Source organism: Prionailurus viverrinus, chromosome B1 (genome assembly GCF_022837055.1).
Source record: "Prionailurus viverrinus isolate Anna chromosome B1, UM_Priviv_1.0, whole genome shotgun sequence".
In the NCBI taxonomy this organism is placed as follows: domain Eukaryota; kingdom Metazoa; phylum Chordata; class Mammalia; order Carnivora; family Felidae; genus Prionailurus; species Prionailurus viverrinus.
The window spans coordinates 25,088,594-25,101,194 of record NC_062564.1 but is presented as its reverse complement, the minus strand read 5'-3'; the positions used below and the strand labels follow the sequence as shown (position 1 = coordinate 25,101,194).

Sequence of the window (12,601 nt, the reverse complement as noted above, 5' to 3'; positions counted from 1 at the left end):
GTCCATACAAATTCCATACAAATCTATTCAAGATAATTTTTATTAAAAATCTACCAATATTTTAGCTGCCATTTCATCCTGTAGTCTATAGTAACATATACCGTGCACGCCAAAAATAATTAAAAAGTCCACATTCACCTGGGACCTTTTCTTTCATAACTTGGCTGGCACACTATCTTGAACAGGAAGAACAAAATACCTTTGCATTCTTGTTTTTGGTAACTTGTTCTTACTGCAGATGCATCTGTTCTCATCTCAGTATTATCCCCTTTGGAAAGCAGAAGAAATGAACAGGGTTGTAATCAAAGTAACTCTACAAGGTGCTGGAGCTCACTCTACCCACAGTCTTTAGAGAAGAGTGCTGAACACGTTTTATTAGTTGCACTACTATTTCTAGGCTCCCATAACTCTATCATTTTATTGTTGGTCACTAGGATGCATAGGTACCATTAGTGCAAAGAATAAAAATAAATCAGAAGTACCTGGCCTTCCTCTTTGTCGTCGTAGACAACATACATCTGGCAATTTTGCATTGAAATATCTTGACTATCAAGGTAGCCTATTATATATTAGGAAAACAAGCAAAGGGGTTTAGGAAATGCTTTTATCTGGTTGCCAGCATTCAAGGAACTTCACAAAAGACCGTTATCTAGCATGTCAACGGTGTGTGACTGAATATGTATCAGGTTGTCCACACTGTGGGAACAAGATCACTGGAATTTGGGCCTTGTGACTAAAATTTCATACTGTTAGTCACAAAGAAGAATATCTGCTTGGAGTGATTCTGACCTCTTTACTATAAAGTAACAGTAATTATAGAAGGGGAATGTTTTAAAAATATGACCTGATAAAATATAGATTGGTTTCTTCAGATCTATTCAAAGAATAAAAGATTGTAATCTGATACATATTCATACTACAGGGATATTCACTATTTTGTTTTTCCCATTGATTTATTACAGATACTTGTTTATGAAAAAGCTGTAATTTTGTTTAGCTTCAGAGTAGGTCTGTTGAAACCAGTGAACTTGGTAGATTTCATGTAGATTAAAAAGCTTTTTGTGCTCAATTGTCTCCAAATTGGGACTGGTCATTTCTGGTCATGAGGAAGCAACATTGTTCTAATAGCTGTTTAGAGTTATTATTTTTGGCTTATTATTCTCTGATGAGGAAACAGAAACCTGACATTTTGCTGGATTCCCAGGACCTATGTCTTTAAAGACTAGGATTATCAACCTTCCCCAGAGAGTTGTCTGTTAGAGAAAGAGGGCCATCTGGGACTAGAGTTGCAGTGCTATTCATGGGGACATGAAAGAGCTTAGAAGGGCCAGAAGGAGAAAATGGCAGCTAATTCACTTCCTTTTTCTGCAGTTGTCCAAGGGATAAAATAAATGAAAGAGATAAACTAAAATAAAAGGAAGAGAAAAAAGATGAAATTTGAATACAGTGGAAAGTTTTTCCCCAGAGTCAATACTCAAGTTCAAGACTATTAGGGGTAAAAATTGCAAGGTCATGGATGTGGGGTGAGGCCTTGGGCAATTAGTAGAGTTGATGCTGGAGGACACCGAGAATAAAAGCTTCCTGAAGCCTGAGAGTCTTAGAAAGAGGGATCTTTGTCTTCTTATTTTAGAAGGGTAGATGTGTTGTGGCCAAGGGCACATGGTCAGATGTAATCTAGACTCACACAAAAGAAAAAGCAACACATGTAAACACAAGGCAACAGGAGACACTCTTTTTTTCTTCATCAAGTTGATGCATTCATGTGTTGTATTTACCAAGTGTTACTTAGAATTGTGTCATAACCTTGGCCTTTGAGCAATTCCAATCTAATTAGGGAAAAGAGGTCTCAAACACAATTAATTTAAAACACAGCAATAAAAATTTCTCTAAATCTTTATGGTGAAAGCATATTTGCATTTGTTACCACATTTAAGTATCATTATTTTATTATAATATCAAATGATGTTGATATGGAACATGTGCCCCATGTACAAAAGTTATGAAGCAACTATTACAGTGATTCTCCCGTAAATCCACCACCTCACCATGGAACTGGGGTATGATTTGAGCCCATTTATATGCTCCTTCCTATCTCATCTTTGCCTTCCTCCACTCTTAAGTTTTTTTATTTTGTTTTTTATTCCCTTGCTTTTAAAAAACAGGGGCTGGGGCACCTGGGTGGCCGACTCTTGCTTTCAGCTCAGGTCACGATCTCACTGTGGTGGGTTCGAATCCTATGTCGGGCACATGTTGAGTGTGGAGCCTGCTTGGGATTCTCTTTCTCCTTTATTTCTGACCCATCCCTGCTTGCTCTCTCTCCCTCTCTCTCTCTCTCAAATATTTAAAAAAATAATAAAAAATTTAAAAATATTTTAAAAAATAATAAAAAATTTAAAAATAGACGCTTTAAACTGTGAATATATGTGTGTACTTATATGGGATATTACTTAGTTCCTTTTGAGCTCTACAAACATATTGAACTCTATGTAGTTTTCTGAAATGTGCTTCTCTTACACCCATCACCATTATATTACAAACAACTAGTGTAGTGGGTTGAAGTGCTTAATTTATTTTATATCTGTACAATATGCCATCGTGTTGATATTCTACAATGCATTCATCCATTTCTTCACAACTGCGTACTTGGATTATTTCTAGTTGTTTTGCTATTAGAACATTAATGCAATGCATACTATTGTACACATTTCTTGAGTACACATTGTACTCAAGAAATGAGGGGCAAGTTCAAGATTGTGTCCAAGGATATATACTTAGTAGTGAGAGTAATTTTAGATATGTGAATGTTTAAGATATAATGCCAAATTGTTTTCTAAAATTGTTATATCAATTATTTTGATCTCTGGATTGTATACAAGTTTCTATGGATCCTAATCAACTCCGACATTTGGTATGTTAGACTTTTCAATTAGTGCCAATCTGGAGGGTGTAGAATCATTGTGATTTTAATTGGCATTCCTCTGACTTGAAAGCACTTTTTAAAATGCTTCCTTTAGATTGTGTTTTGATGAATTTAGAATTTCCAAATTTTAACATATAAAATGTACACATCTTACGTAATTAGTGTTTTGTGTTTATGAATTCCTCACTATTCGACTTCAAGGTTATAAATTTATCTGCTCATATTCTCACCGAAAATATTTCAAGTTCTCTTTTCATATTTAAATCATTAATCTTCAATCTAGAACTGTAGAGGAAGAGGAAGAGGAGAGGAGGATTTAATTTTATCCTTTTCCACACAGATAATCAATTTTCCAGGTATCCGCACCCCTTACCTCAAGGACATCCTCCCATACTATTGCGGGGTTGTTCTTGGCTTTCTCTCCTGTTTCATTAGCTAATTTGTCTATTCCTTCATAAGTATCACATTATATGAATTCAATATGTTTAAAAATGTTTGACATTTAAGCAGGCCAGTTCTCCCACCTTGCATGACTTGATTAATAATCTCTTGGCTATATTCTCCCGTCCATGGCTCTTCCAGAGATATTTTAGAATCCATTTGTCAAGTTTCTTGAAAAACAGAACTTTGATTTTAACTGTAGAGAATGTATGGACCAACTTTGGGAGCAATGGTATCTTTACAATACTGACTCTTTCTATTTTGTGAGTATAATATATCCCTGTACTTATTTAGATCCCCTTTAATATCTCTCAGTAAAGTTTCATAATCCAGCATATGGTATAATGTGCAAAGTTACATCACATAAAGACTTCTTTGTAACATAGTTCTTGCTGCTTTCATAAATGGTAAATTTTAAAATATACATTTTCTAAATATTTGTGGGTTTGTTAAACTTAACTATTTTTTTAATTTTATTTTTAACATTTATTTATTTTTGAGACAGAGAGAGAGAGCATGAACAGGGAGGGTCAGAGAAAGAGGGAAACACAGAATCCGAAACAGGCTCCAGGCTCTGAGCTGTCAGCACAGAGCCCAACGCGGGGCTCGAACCCACAGACTGTGAGATCATGACCTGAGCTGAAGCCGGATACTTAACCGACTGAGCCACCCAGGCACCCCTTACTATTTTTAATAATTTGACTATTTTTGTCACATGTTCTTAGTAGAAAATCATATCATCTGCAAAAATTATGATTCTTAAGACTTTTATTGCCATTGCCTTCCCTGCATTTGGGAGAATCTCCAGCATAAAGTTGAAGACAGACCATGGTAGTGTGTCCCCATTAGAGATCCTGTTTCTTTCTTTTCTTTTTTTAACAATTTTTTTCATGTTTATTTCGAGAGTGGGCGTGGGGGAAAGGGGCAGAGAGAGAGGGATACACAGAATCCAAACAAGCTCCAGGCTCTGAGCTATCAGCACAGAGCCCAATGGGGGTTTTGAAGTTGAGGGTGAGGGGATGGAGAGATTATGACCTGAGACAGAGTCAGAAGCTCAATGGACTGAGCCAGCCAGGTGCCCCAGAGATTCTATTTTTTGTAGGCTTTTCTTTTTAAAATAGGTATTACTTTTTTAGGTTAAAATAGTTCTAGCTTGTTCCTGCTTTCTCAATTAAAAAAAAAAAAAGGGTGTTGGATTTTGCCAAATGTTCTTTTATGAATCTGTTAAGATGACCATACTTTTCCCCCTTTAACTCACAAATGATTATTTAAAATGACACATAGATTTTTTAAATGTCAAACCACCCTTTCTACTCCTAGAATTAAACTAATTTGATTAAAGTGTTTTATCTGGTTTTATACTGCTGAATTGCTCAGGTTTTAGCATCTATGTTCATGAGTGACATTTATTCTTTTCTATTCTCTGCACAAGTTTATAAAGAGATTGAAATGAATTGTTTCTTGAAAGCTAAGTACAATTTGCTTATAAAACTGTTTTTTGTTTCCTTTGTAGGAGAATTTTAAAGGATTTTTATTTTTAAAAGTGTTATAAGATTATTTTTTTCTTGGTTGATTTCAGTGAAAGTCTATAATTTTTAATCATTTGTCTATGCCATCTAATTTTTCAAGTTTATCGACTTAAAGTTGTACATTATATTCCCTAATCTTTATCACTGATTATTCCACTATTTGTATTATTATTTGTTCCCTCTCTCTTGACTTGATAGAGGTCAGTATACTTATTTTTAGGTTTTCCACATAATCATTTTTTTCTGTCTCCTAATTTTATATTTGCTTTTATCCTTCATTTTTCTTTTCATCTTAAGTATTTCCTTTCTTGAGTTGGGTTTATATATCATTCTATTTCTTACTCCTTAAGACACCTGCTTCATTATCATTCACTTTTTCTTCTTTTATAATGGCATTTAATGTTTTTACATTTCCCTGTAAGTACCTCTTTTTCTTACAACCCATATGTTTAATCTTTTTTTTTTTTTAATGTTTATTTATTTTTGAGACAGAAGGAGACAGGACACAAGTGGGGGAGGGGCAGAGAGAGAGGGACACACAGAATCTGAAACAGGCTCCAGGCTCTGAGCTGTCAGCACAGAGCCTGATGCAGGGCTCGAACCCATGAACTGTGAGATCATGACCTGAGCTGAAGTCGGCCGCTCAACTGACTGAGTCACCCAGGTGCCCCCAACCCATATGTTTAGATGTACACTATATCTTATAATCCAATTATTTTTTAAAAAACTTTTTTAATATTTATTTTTTAGAGACAGAGAGAGAGAGACAGAGTGCCAGCAGGGGAATGGCAGAGAGAGAGAGGGAGACACAGAATCTGAAGCAGGCTCCAGGCTCTGAGCTGTTAGCACAGAGCCCCACGCAGGGCTCTCAAACTCACAAATTGCAAGTTCATGACCTGAGCCAACATCCGATGCTTAACTGACTGAGCCACCAAGGGGCCCCAATCATCCAATTATTTGTAAAATTTCAAATATGAGTTCTTATCTCTTGAATTCTTAGGGTGAATATGTTTTAATTTCCCAATGATGGGAATTTCTATTGTAAGTTCTAACTTAATTGCATCATGGTTTGAATATGTAGTCTCTGCAACAGCAATTTTTTGAAATTTGTTAAGATATATTTCACAGTCTACAGTAGCAATTTTCAAAATACTCCATGTGTGATTGAGAACAATATGTATATTCTAATTCTAATTATTATATAGAGTTCCAAATGTGCATCAGATTAAGCTTGCTTATTTTGTTGCTTAAAGCATTTGATGCTTTATTAACTTTTTAGTCTTGATAGCCTCCCACCAAAATTGTAGATTTTTCAGAATTTCTATATAGTTCTACATATATATATATTTCTATATAGTTCTATATCTATATATATATATATATATATATATATATATATATATAGGTGTTCAATGTTTTCTTTATGTTTTTAGTCCATTTTAGTTGTATATAGTTTATACTTATTATCATGGTGAAATTTTTATCAATATTAGTGGCTTATAATTTTACGTGGTAGTTTTAATAATTTGTCTTAAATGTCTATATTTCACTTGTATTTACCTTTTATCTTTTCCTTTACCTTGCAACCTTTCTAAACTTTTACACATTACAGATCTTTGTAAACAGCATGTGACTGGAGTGTTTTCCATACAATAAACTTAATAATTATTTAAATCCATTTCCATTTATTGTGATTTTGTCACATTTCCCTTTTTATTTATCCCATTTTTAATATTTTGCATTTATTTGGTATTGACTGATGTTTTTGTTTGTATCACATTTTGTTCCTTAAAATTTATTCACCCAAGTTCTACTCTTTTATCTTTGAAAGTCTGCCATTTATTTTTAGTATGGCAAATTTACATTATAATAAAATCTAAAGTTAAAAACATATATTAATGCAACCCCCATTTCCTACAAAAGTACAAGAAACTTGGAGCTTCTGGACTCTGATCAGCCCTCTTCTGACTTTCAGCTCTAGCAGCAGCCTTCTGTTTCGTAATCTGTAACTGAAGGTCATTGCTTGATCTTAATAGGTGGGAGCTCTGTGGACCTAGGTTGGGGATTGGGAATGCTTTTTTGCCAGAGTGTTTTTGCTTCCGCCACTAGGTAGGAGAACTACTAACCTTGAGGGGCTTAGCTCAGCGTGGGCTGGCTCAAGACTCAGTTTCCCAGTTTCCATGTTGTTCTTCCAGTCTGCCCACTATTCAGGTTCTGGGTCTTCCCTTTATTCCTAGCTCATGTTGGTGTGTTTTGAGAAGAGTGCTTCACTGGTGATCTTCTTACTCCTTGTGAGACTAATGGCATCTGAGTCTGTTCTTTCTGGAGTTTACTGTGAAGTTTCATTGGGACAATACTGCTCTCAGCAGAAATCTCCCTTTCAGTAATTTTAATATCGCAGTAAAGTTGGAATTACTATTACTACATTTACTTCTATGTTTTGACACAGAGAGGCTAATTTGCAGAAGATACAACAGAAATTTAAGTGGGAGATTAGACTCTTGATTTTGTTTTATACTTCAATTTCATATTCTTTTTTACCTTAAAGCTATTAAAAGATGCAAATTATTGTACAAAGCAGCAACATTACTAATGCTGAGGGGAGGCAGAATAAGGATATGATCAGAATTTTCGTTCTAGTTAGAGCAACTGTTGTTTTCATAGAATATGGTGGTATTCAGTCACACATGTACGTACACACTGTACTTACTCATATTTTCCACAGTTCTACCTATCCCTGCCCCTCAGTTTCCATGAGTTAGATTATCATCAGCTTTGCTACCATTTACTTGCGTCCTCTGTGACAGATTTCATGAAAATTATTTCCCACACTTATGTATCATTGTTACTCCAATCCTACAGATGACTGAGACCAACGCAATGAATGACTTTCTCAGTGCCACTACCAGGAAGAGATCCAGGAATCAAACTGAATTTTGTTTCCGGAAGCCACTCTCTTATACTTTCTTTTATGAATTTTATGCAACAGCACAGTTTTCTAGGAGTGACAAAGAACTGGACAGTGATTGTAAGTCTGGGTAACAGCCCTGCTTTTTAAATTTTCACAGGCCTACTTTCCAATGTATAGGTCAAAGAGTAAAAGTGCCTCTCCTTCAATTTTGTAAATAAACAACAGTCTTTGAAGTTCTGAAGTCTTCTATATTTTAAAGGCGGCCTTAAAAGCTGAGATTAATACTGTTTTAAAAATTCCTATGTATTCCATCAGAATTGGGTTTTCCATATTAATGGCTAATCCTAAAGCCTGTACTATGGTCAGAATAATGGGTTTTGGAGGTCTGACTCAATTAAGCCAACACTTAATTGATCTGTGACCTGGGAGTATGTTATCTATTTGTCAAGGCCTCATATTTTTCATCTACCAATTTTTACTAAATTTGTAAGTTTTGTGAGAATTAAATGATATGATGCATGTAGTCCAGGTCTGGTGCCAGCACACAGTTAATGCTAAAACAGTGTAGGAATTATAGGAATTTGGAAAAGGGAAATTATGGATAGGTTGTGTAATTTCCTATCTCCTACAAGTTTTATTGAAATTTATGTTTGAATGTTAAGATTAGCATCAAAATTTGCAATAAGAAACATATTATTAAAATATACATCCTACATAACTGGACATGATTTTGACCTTCCAATAGCTGTTAAATTAACATTCCATGTCTAGAAAAGTGAGATACTGCTTTGATAAAGTCTTTACAGATAACCAAATGGTCCAAAGCTCTTGAGTTTTCTTGAAGGGAGAGCATACAATGTAAAGAGATACAGCCACTCCAGTTTCCGTCCTCGAGAATAATGGTAGAAAAGCTTAATATTGTAGGAGAACATCTGGGCAGCTCAGCTTTTTTGGTATAAAAAGTGGCACTTGGATTTCCCTTGATTTTTCTGTAGTTTATATAAAGCACTGCTTAACAATAAATCTACTTGTGTTCAGCCACCCATTCAACCTCATTTTTCCCCTCAGTGAACAAAGTTACTTCCTCTTGTGGAAAAATTTAATAAAACATTTGAATAAAATAACCCTTTGATACAGCTGAAAAAGAGGAAAGCACATTTGTCTTATCTGACTACATAACTTAAAAGCAATTCAGGAAGAAGACATTTATTGCCCAAGGGACTTTTATTTTTATTTTATTATTTGAACATAATGTGCTAGGTAACTGTTCTACTGGCCATTTAAAATAAAGAATGCCTTTCAGCAAAGTCCCTGGAATGCTCCCTGGCAGGTCCCCCCACCCCTTTCACCCCAACCTGAAGTCACTAGTGACATCAGCCTGGGGCCTGTCTCCAGAAGGAGATTTTAGACCTGAGGGGCAGTCATGGGGCTCTCCCACTCTGGGGACCACAAAAATCCCAAAAGTTTCTTAGTTAACACCCTTTAAAATATTGAGGCCTGTGGAAAACCTACGCACGGAAAGTCTGTTTCTATTTCAGTTGTGTATCAGTTAAGATGGAAAAATTTTAAAGTCCACACAGATGGTAAATAAATTTCTGCTACATGAGGCAGTTCCTGGAATAAAGCAATTTTCTCAAATAACAAGTGCCAACTTATTTTTTCAGTGGGACTTATTTTTAACTTTCCCAGGGAATAGTTGAGAGACTGGGAGCAGTGTCCTTCACCTTAGGAATCTGAGTCTCCTTCCAGAAGAAACTAATGCTGTTCTTGCTACAGACTTACGTGTATATATACATGCATACATACATTGACTGAAGGGAGTGGTTGTTCATTTTCTTGGAGGAAGGAATGAAAGAGAGGCTAAGAAGTTGGAAATCTTGCAGAAATATTTACGTTTTAATTCAATGTTTAATTTTCTATAATTTATCCTAAACAGTGTAAAATTAAATCCAACACTTGCTTAAGAATTCATTAGATATCTTGAATTAATGACCATTGATCCTTGGGCATTCTTTTTTTCATATTTATTTATTTATTTATTTATTTATTTATTTATTTATTTATTTATTTAGTGAGAGAGAGAGAGAGCGTGCATGCGCAGAGTTGGAGGGCGGGGCAGAGAGAATCCCAAGCCAGCTGTGGTGCTGTCAGTGCAGAGCCCAACCCAATCTTATGAACTGTGAGATCATGACCTGAGCCAAAATCAAGAGCCTACTGCTTAAGGGATTGAGCCACCCAGGTGCCCCAATCCTTGGGAATTCTTTACACACTATGAGACTTGGCCTGTGTCTCCAGAAGTCTTCAGTGCTCAAGTCTCCTAGGATATAGTTGAACCCCTGACGGTTTGCTGGGTCATGCTTCATTGGGAAGAAACATCCCTGGACTTCATCTGGCAGGAAATGCTAGTGTCTTAAACAAAACTATGCCATTTACTAAATCAGGGTGATGTAAACATTTCCTCTAAGTAGCAGAAGTTCCTTATTCATCAGAAACACAAACAATGACTATTAAATAATTAAACAGTTATAATATACTGATAGTTTTAGTGAGGGTATTACAGCAAGAGTGCTAAGTACACATCCCTTACAAATGTGTTAACTTTTTCTTGGCAAAATATTGTATTCAGCACTATAGAGGGTTTATCAATCTATCAATAAATATTTACTAAGTGCCTAAATACTAGTCACTGTAAAAGTAAGGAAAAAAGGAAAACCTGTCTTTACCTTAAAGAGGTTATAGTTGAAGAGACAAATATGAAGGAATTAGAGAACCACCAAGAGGCAGACTGTGTGATGCTGAGCATCAGAGTGTGGAGGCGGAGGGTGACGTGCTAACCTGATATGTTAAGAGAGATCCTTCATGTAGATTGAGTATTTGTGACCTCTTCCTTCCACCCAAATGATGTTGAAGCCTTAATCCTCAATATGATGGTATTAGGAGGTGAGGCCTTTGGGAAGTAATTAGTTTTAGATGAGGTTGTGAGGATAAAGCCTCCATGATAGAATCAGCATCCTATTAAAAGGGAGAGAAACCAAAGCTTCCTCTCTCCACCACGTAAGAACAAAGTAAGGTGGCCACCCATAAGCCAGGAAGAGACTCCGCGCCAGAATCCGAACATGCTGGCACCCTGATCTCAGACTTCTAGCCTCCAGAACTATAAGGAAACAATGTCTATTGTTTAAACCACCTAGCCTATGGTATTTTGTTATAGCAGCCTGATGAGACTAAGACAGACACTCAATGCTCAGGTGAAATCTATCAGTAAACCATCCACATGGAACAGGAAGACAGGTTTTTAGAAGGAAATTTTTGAAGTACTTGTTTTTTAGTGACACGGTTATCATCTTTCCATTGCAGTGACAACTTTGTGTGACAAATTCTAATATTTGAAAGTAAATGCTGATAAATAAACAACATTCACTATGCTGACAACCAAACACAATTTACTATCAAATAACTATGTGGGAATCAGAGAAATGGGAAGCTGGGGGGAAACAGAAAGATTTGCTAATTCAATACCCTCCCCAGAACAATGAGGAAACAATCCTATGGAGGGGACAGGCTTGCTCCAGGTCACAGGTGCTGTCAGAGCTGGAAAGAGAACAACACTCTTCTAGGAGGTAACTAACCCTGTGCCCTCCCCCATCATAACGTAAGAACAATAACAGGTTCCACGTTACTCTTCTGTAGCATTTATGCAAAGATGTGTCAATTTGACTTACTGAGAATAAAAGACCTCTAGAGTAACTGCCTAAATTTTCCTTCTTGGTTTTATTTGGTCACTAAGTCTCTTGTGGGTTTATGCCAACGCAAAGTGCAGGTATTAACAATTAAATGAGAACATATTTTGATACTGACATAATGGTATTTTTTAACAGACAAGACCAAATTACAATTTTGTCTAAAAAAAGTAGTAGATTCCTAAATACTTGTAGCTGGTTTTCCTTCTTTGACTTAAACGTGTTGTGTCAGGGTTGAATTTGTTTTTAAAAGACTTGAAAAAAGATGTTTTCTATAACACAGTACAGATATCTTCATAATTAAAGTTTAGTTCTAAAACTCTTTAGTCTGGAGAAAACCTTGATATTCAATTTTGGTTCAAAAGGATTTTAGTTTTCTGATGCTGAGGCTCAGCAAAGGCCATCTTTCCTATCAGGGCTTTGGCTAAATACCACTGGTTATAATAATGAATTTCCTGTTATTCTTAGCATGTGCCCAGAAGCCATGGAGATTTTTGGACTTACTTAGTGAATTAAAGAAAGAAAGTTTAAAAAGACCCTTTTATGAATAGCAACCATAGAAAATAGAGATTATAAACAGTGGTAGTTTCACAAGGAAAAAAAAATACAACCATAACCACAGAATCTCTTCCAGAGATTGGGAGACTCTTTGGTATATTTCAGCTCTGAGGTAAATTTGGGGAAATATAAACCCTGAGGCTGCTACTTAAATCTTTAGAAGAATAAACTATGGTCAGTGATTGACAAGTACTGGGTATGTGGCACTAAGAAATGAGCCTGTGATGTCAAAGAGACCCGGATGTCATCTCAGAAAACTAATTAGTGTTGAGTGAAATTATTCTATAAAAAGAGAATGGATCTAAACTCATCATTACCTTCAATCTTGTGTTGTTTGTGGTTCCCACATGGTTGGGTCATTATTTCATAACCAGTTCTCCACTGAATTATGAATGGGTAGTGTAGAAACTTCTACAGGTAATCAGTTCTTAGTTTACCATTTCCTAGGGAATGAGAAAAGTGAGTAGGTTGCCTTTTAAAGCTAAAAGAAGCTATAGAGATG

General features: G+C 35.7%; 1 protein-coding gene across 7 annotated transcripts in view; it reads right to left on the bottom strand.

Moving 5' to 3' along the window:
* The window catches only part of DLC1 (DLC1 Rho GTPase activating protein), a 426,214-nt gene that overhangs the window by 375,289 nt on the left and 38,324 nt on the right, over positions 1-12,601 (bottom strand). The window contains exon 1 of one of the 7 annotated variants that reach the window (XM_047855879.1): positions 12,417-12,482. The exons of the other annotated variants lie outside the window; for them this stretch is intronic. The gene's annotated coding sequence lies outside the window, so the exon portion shown is untranslated. Of the gene's footprint in view, positions 1-12,416; positions 12,483-12,601 lie in introns of those variants that run through there. 7 annotated transcript variants of the gene reach the window in all.